The following is a 7,395-nucleotide window of genomic DNA, read 5'->3' as shown; positions in this document are numbered from 1 at the left end:
TATTTATGGGAATAATATTTTTTTTTTCATTATTTAGGATTTTTTTTTTTTTTTTTTACACACTTGTAAAAATTTTTTTTTACTTTTTTACTTTGTCCCAGGGGGGACAATACAGATCGGTGATCTTCCAGTTTGCACAGCACTCTGACAGATCACCGATCTGTCAAACAGCGCTGCAGCGTTACCAAGTGCCTGCTCTGAGCAGGCACTTGGTAAGCCACCTCCCTCCCTGCAGGACCCAGATCCGCGGCCATCTTGGATCCGGGACTTGCTGCAGGAGGGAGGTACGGAGACCCCCGGGGGTCTCAGGGAAGCCCGCAGGGAGCCCCCTCCCTGCACCGCCGGCACATCGCGATCATGTTTGATTGCGGTGTGCCGGGGGTTAATGTGCCGGGGGCGGTCCGTGACCGCTCCTGGCACATAGTGCCGGGTGTCAGCTGCGATAAGCAGCTGACACCCGGCCGCGATTGGCCGCGCTCCCCCCGTGAGCGCGGCCGATCGCCTATGACGTACTATTCCGTCCTTGGGAAGTAAAGCCCACCCCACATGGACGGAATAGTATGTCTGATGGCAGAAAGGGGTTAATCTAGTATGTATGGGGGCCTTAACTACTATCTAAAGGGTATAGGCCCATGTGATCGAACTTACTAGTGAGGGCATAACCACTTATAGCAGGGGTGTCAAACTGCATTCCTCGAGGGCTGCAAACAGGTCATGTTTTCAGGATTTCCTTGTACTGCACAGGTGATAATTTAATCACCTACACACATAATGAGTTGGTGATTAAATTATCACCTGTGCAGTACAAGGAAATCCTGAAAACATGACCTGTTTGCAGCCCTCGAGGAATGCAGTTTCACATCCCTGACTTTTAGTGCCTATGGCTGAATAAATACCAAATATGACCCTACAAATACTCCTTTCCGGCATGTCGGGTTACCAGCTAGTACATGTATGACATGTTGAGAACACGAGGGGAATATGAATCCAGCACAGGATAGAGGGAAGGAGGTTTCACACTTTTTCTGAGAAGTTCCCATTTTGTAGAGTTTTATGTTTTAATTATCTTGTTATATTTGGTCATTGTTTTAGATCAATAAAACATTGCTCGCACATACAGTGGGGCAAAAAAGTATTTAGTCAGTCAGCAATAGTGCAAGTTCCACCACTTAAAAAGATGAGAGGCGTCTTTAATTTACATCATAGGTAGACCTCAACTATGGGAGACAAACTGAGAAAAAAAAAATCCAGAAAATCACATTGTCTGCTTTTTTAACATTTTATTTGCATATTATGGTGGAAAATAAGTATTTGGTCAGAAACAAAATTTCATCTCAATACTTTGTAATATATCCTTTGTTGGCAATGACAGAGGTCAAACGTTTTCTGTAAGTCTTCACAAGGTTGCCACACACTGTTGTTGGTATGTTGACCCATTCCTCCATGCAGATCTCCTCTAGAGCAGTGATGTTTTTGGCTTTTCGCTTGGCAACACTGACTTTCAACTCCCTCCAAAGGTTTTCTATAGGGTTGAGATCTGGAGACTGGCTAGGCCACTCCAGGACCTTGAAATGCTTCTTACGAAGCCACTCCTTCGTTGCCCTGGCGGTGTGCTTTGGATCATTGTCATGTTGAAAGACCCAGCCACGTTTCATCTTCAATGCCCTTGCTGATGGAAGGAGGTTTGCACTCAAAATCTCACGATACATGGCCCCATTCATTCTTTCATGTACCCGGATCAGTTGTCCTGCCCCCTTTGCAGAGAAACAGCCCCAAAGCATTATGTTTCCACCACCATGCTTTACAGTAGGTATGGTGTTTGATGGATGCAACTCAGTATTCTTTTTCCTCCAAACACGACAAGTTGTGTTTCTACCAAACAGTTCCAGTTTGGTTTCATCAAACCATAGGACATTCTCCCAAAACTCCTCTGGATCATCCAAATGCTCTCTAGCAAACTTCAGACAGGCCCGGACATGTACTGGCTTAAGCAGTGGGACACGTCTGGCACTGCAGGATCTGAGTCCATGGTGGCGTAGTGTGTTACTTATGGTAGGCCTTGTTACATTGGTCCCAGCTCTCTGCAGTTCATTCACTAGGTCCCCCTGCGTGGTTCTGGGATTTTTGCTCACCGTTCTTGTGATCATTCTGACCCCACGGGGTGGGATTTTGCGTGGAGCCCCAGATCGAGGGAGATTATCAGTGGCCTTGTATGTCTTCCATTTTCTAATTATTGCTCCCACTGTTGATTTCTTCACTCCAAGCTGGTTGGCTATTGCAGATTCAGTCTTCCCAGACTGGTGCAGGGCTACAATTTTGTTTCTGGTGTCCTTTGACAGCTCTTTGGTCTTCACCATAGTGGAGTTTGGAGTCAGACTGTTTGAGGGTGTGCACAGGTGTCTTTTTTATACTGATAACAAGTTTAAACAGGTGCCATTACTACAGGTAATGAGTGGAGGAAAGAGGAGACTCTTAAAGAAGAAGTTACAGGTATGTGAGAGCCAGAAATCTTGATTGTTTGTTTCTGACCAAATACTTATTTTCCACCATAATATGCAAAAAAATGATAAAAAAAAACAGACAATGGGATTTTCTGGATTTTTTTTTTCTCAGTTTGTCTCCCATAGTTGAGGTCTACTTATGATGTAAATTACAGACGCCTCTCATCTTATTAAGTGGTGGAACTTGCACTATTGCTGACTGACTAAATACTTTTTTGCCCCACTGTATAGCATTTGTTTATTTAACACTATCAGATTTGTCATGGATTACATATTTTATGTTGAAAAGCAATGTATTTTTTTAATTTGCTTAAAACTATATACCTCATATTGCTCTAGCTACTACCTTTGGGTAGACACTCTAAAAAAGTGTGCTTGAGCCAGGACTACTAATACTGAGTCATCTGCCATCTAAACCAGCTGTAGCTTTCATGATAAAGGAGACAGGAGCTGTGCAACTTTTGAGAACACCCTTCCCCCACCACAAGGGCACATTTTCTGGCTAATGGGAGAAGTTCATGAGTCCCTACCTCAAACTCAAAAGATTCTGGATATCTGACCAATGATCCATATCACTAGTGACTACTAAAGCATACAGACATCTTCGCTGATTAGGGAGGTATGTACAAATGTGTCAATCACAATTCTGAGAGTTTGGGAATGGTGTTAATATGTGCCATGTGATCAGCTCTGTAGGCAGAGAAATACTAGCCACATGGCCTGGTCGAGTCATAGGAGGGAAAAACACATGACATATTATATTAGCACAGTTGGACACATTGCTTGCAAGCTACTGCTAGTAATATATTCTGGAAACTGGAAAATGTTTTTTTAAATACCCAAAGCTGAAATGCTAAGTGCATTCTACTGCCAGGCACAGTGGTAATTGAGGGGGATACAAACCGAATGCTGTGAAAAGCACTAATATTAAATGGATTTCAATTGCGGTGAGACTGCAATTTTTAAAGATTTCTATCATTATCCTTTATTTATGCATTATTCCAATTCAAACATTATTCCACGTATAGCTTGTTTTTTTTTTAAACTGAAAAAATATATATATATTGCCTTGAATGTAGTTTCATGTTTTATTTTTTAAATAAAAGCTACTCTTAATAGACTTGGATGATGGCAATATTATTATTATTACTACCATAATCCAGGTGTATTAAAAGAAGATTTATTATTAGTAATGATTATAGTAATATATTATAGGAAATAAAGTAAACCTTTAATTTATCTCCAATATTCCAGCAATTCTGAGAGCCAATATTTGCTTATAACACAGAACAGCAAGAAAATCTGAAATCCTAAAAGAAGACGTCTGAGCGGAGGTAATAATAATAATAATCATTATTTTTATATAGCGCTAACATATTCCGCAGCACTTTACAGTTTGCACACATTAACAGGTAATTGTTATATTGTAAAGAAAAGTGATAAACAATACCCAATACTATGCATAGTATGATAAGGCCTTGTGCACACGATCTGTAGTCGCTGCGGGCTGCACGGCGCGCACTTGTGCCGCGTCCAACCTGCTGCGGACAGATGTTACAGCATAGTGGATGGGATTATAATAAATCTCACGTCAACTATGTGTTCACAGATGCTTGTGGCTCACCCGCGGAGTCGGACATGCGGCGAGTCTTTCCAGACCACAGCATGTCAATTACACTTGCGGAGATCCTAGTCTCTGCAAGAGAAATTTCACCAATAGAATGTATTGGAGGAGGTGAATCCACATGGTTCAGTGAACACACGCAGATTTACCTGCTTTCAATAGACGGCAGTGCTTTGGATGGAGCAAACATGTGCTGTGTCCAAAGTGCTGTCACTTCCGGATCGTGTGCACCCGGCCTAATGCTTCTTAAAAGCCAGAATTCTTACGGGTGCATCTCACAAAATTAGAATATCATCAAAAAGTTAATTTTTTCCAGTTCTTCAATACAAAAAGTGAAACCCATATATTATTTAGAGTCATTACAGAGTGATTTATTTCAAGTGTTTATTTCTGTTAATGTTGATGATTATGGCTTACTGCCAATGAAAACTCAAAAGTCATTATCTCAGTAAATTAGAATACTTTATAACACCAGCCTGAAAAATGATTTTAAAATCCGAAATGTTGGCCTACTGAAATGTGTATTCAGTAAATGCACTCAATACTTGGTCAGGGCTCCTTTTGCATAATTTACTGCGTCAATGTGGCGTGGGTTTTCATTGGCTTTAAGCCATAATCATCAACATTAACAGAAATAAACACTTGAAATAGATCACTCTGTTTTAATGACTCTACATAATATATGAGTTTCACTTTTTCTGTTGAAGAACTGACCTACCGTATATACTCGAGTATAAGCCGAGATTTTCAGCCCAAATTTTTGGGCTGAAAGTGCCCCTCTCGGCTTATACTCGAGTCAATGTGGGTGGCAGGGTCGGCGGGTGAGGGGGTGAGGGCGCTGAGGTATACTTACCTAGTCCCAGCGATCCTCGCGCTGTCCCTGCCGTCCCACGGGCTTCTGTGCTGCAGCTTCTTCCCCTCTTCAGCGGTCACGTGGGACCGCTCATTAGAGATATGAATAAGCGGCTCCACCTCCCATAGGGGCGGAGCTGCCTATTCATTCCTCTAATCAGCGGTGCTGGTGACCGCTGACAGGAAGAGCTGCGGCACCGAAGACCAGGCAGAGGGACAGCGCGAGGATCGCCAGGACTAGGTAAGTATAGCATATTCACCTGTCCTCGTTCCAGCCGCCGGGCGCCGCTCCATCTTCCCGGCCGGCGCCTCCATCTTCCCGGCGTCTGCGCTCTGACTGTTCAGGCAGAGGGCGTGATGACGCATACAGTGTGCGCGGCGCCCTCTGCCTGATCAGTCAGAGCAGAGACGCCGGGAAGATGGAGGCGCCGGAACGAGACGCCGGGAGCTGCAATCAAGGGAGGTGAGTATGTGGTTTTTTTTTTTATTGCAGCAGCAGCGACGGCAGAGATTTCTATGGGGCACAATGAACGGTGCAGAGCACCGTATATGGCACAGCAATGGGGCACAATGAACGGTGCAAAGCACCGTATATGGCACAGCAATGGGGCACAATGAACGGTGCAGAGCACCGTATATGGCACAGCAATGGGGCACAATGAACGGTGCAGAGCACCGTATATGGGCACAGATATGGGGCACAATGAACGGTGCAGAGCACCGTATATGGCACAGCAATGGGGCACAATGAACGGAGCAGAGCACCGTATATGGGCACAGATATGGGGCACAATGAACGGTGCAGAGCACTGTATATGGCACAGCAATGGGGCACAATGAATGGTGCAGAGCACCGTATATGGCACAGCAATGGGGCACAATGAACGGTGCAGAGCACCGTATATGGTACAGCAATGGGGCACAATGAACGGTGCAGAGCACTGTATATGGCACAGCAATGGGGCACAATGAACGGTGCAGAGCACCGTATATGGCACAGCAATGGGGCACAATGAACGGTGCAGAGCACTGTATATGGCACAGCAATGGGGCACAATGAACGGTGCAGAGCACTGTATATGGCACAGCAATGGGGCACAATGAACGGTGCAGAGCACCGTATATGGTACAGCAATGGGGCACAATGAACGGTGCAGAGCACTGTATATGGCACAGCAATGGGGCACAATGAACGGTGCAGAGCACCGTATATGGCACAGCAATGGGGCACAATGAACGGTGCAGAGCACCGTATATGGCACAGCAATGGGGCACAATGAACGGTGCAGAGCACTGTATATGGCACAGCAATGGGGCACAATGAACGGTGCAGAGCACCGTATATGGCACAGCTATGGGGCACAATGAACGGTGCAGAGCACTATATGGGGCACAGCTATGGGGAAATAATGAACGGTGTAGAGCACTATATGGCACAGCTATGGGGAAATAATGATCTATTTTTATTTTTGAAATTCACCGGTAAATGCTGCATTTCCACCCTAGGCTTATACTCGAGTCAATAAGTTTTCCCAGTTTTTTGTGGCAAAATTAGGGGGGTCAGCTTATACTCGGGTCGGCTTATACTCGAGTATATACGGTAAATTAACTTTTTGATGATATTCTAATTTTGTGAGATGCACCTGTTTGTACATATACAAAATAAGAGTGCACCCATTAGCAGAATTATAGTGCCCAATAACTCATGCCAAAGTGCCCCTAGAACCGACCTAGAGTTCAAATGCACCAATCCATGCTTCTTTTGGGGAACCCCGCTGACACCCCAAAATATCCATTCAATGCAGAAAGTGTCTAGGTACCGCCAATTTTCGCATATGATAAAATAGAGGACTCAATTGAGAAAATCTGTGAGCTTTTTACATTGTCCCAGGAACCAATTCAGAGTAAAAAAGACCATGGGTCCGATTCAATATCGCATTTCCATCACTTTTTTGGCGTGACTACCTCTCAATTAGTGACTTTTTGATTTGTGACAAATTCATGAAACTACAGCTCTGTCAAAAATTAAGATACCAGTGCAAAATGTTCAGTTTGTCTGATTATTCTCTTTATAGGTATATTTTTAGTAAAATGTAAATTGTTCTTTTATTCTATAGACTTCTGACAACATGTCTGAATTTCCAAGCAATAAATTTTATATTTTTTCTCTGACAAAGAAAAATGGTCAAAATTTAAAAAAAAACAGTGCTTTCAGACCTCAAATAATGCAAAGAAGACAAGTTCATAATCATTTAGAAACAACAATACTAATGTTTTAACTCAGGAAGAGTTCAGAAATCAATATTTTGTGGAATAACCGTGATTTTTAATCACAGCTTTCATGCGTCTTGGCATGCTTTCCACCAGTCTTTCACACTGCTTCTGGTGCAAAAATGTAAGCAATTCTTCTTTGTTTGA

Source organism: Ranitomeya imitator, chromosome 1 (genome assembly GCF_032444005.1).
Source record: "Ranitomeya imitator isolate aRanImi1 chromosome 1, aRanImi1.pri, whole genome shotgun sequence".
NCBI classification, from domain to species: Eukaryota; Metazoa; Chordata; class Amphibia; order Anura; family Dendrobatidae; genus Ranitomeya; species Ranitomeya imitator.
The sequence above is the reverse complement of the archived record's forward strand: the minus strand, read 5'-3'. Positions refer to the sequence as shown.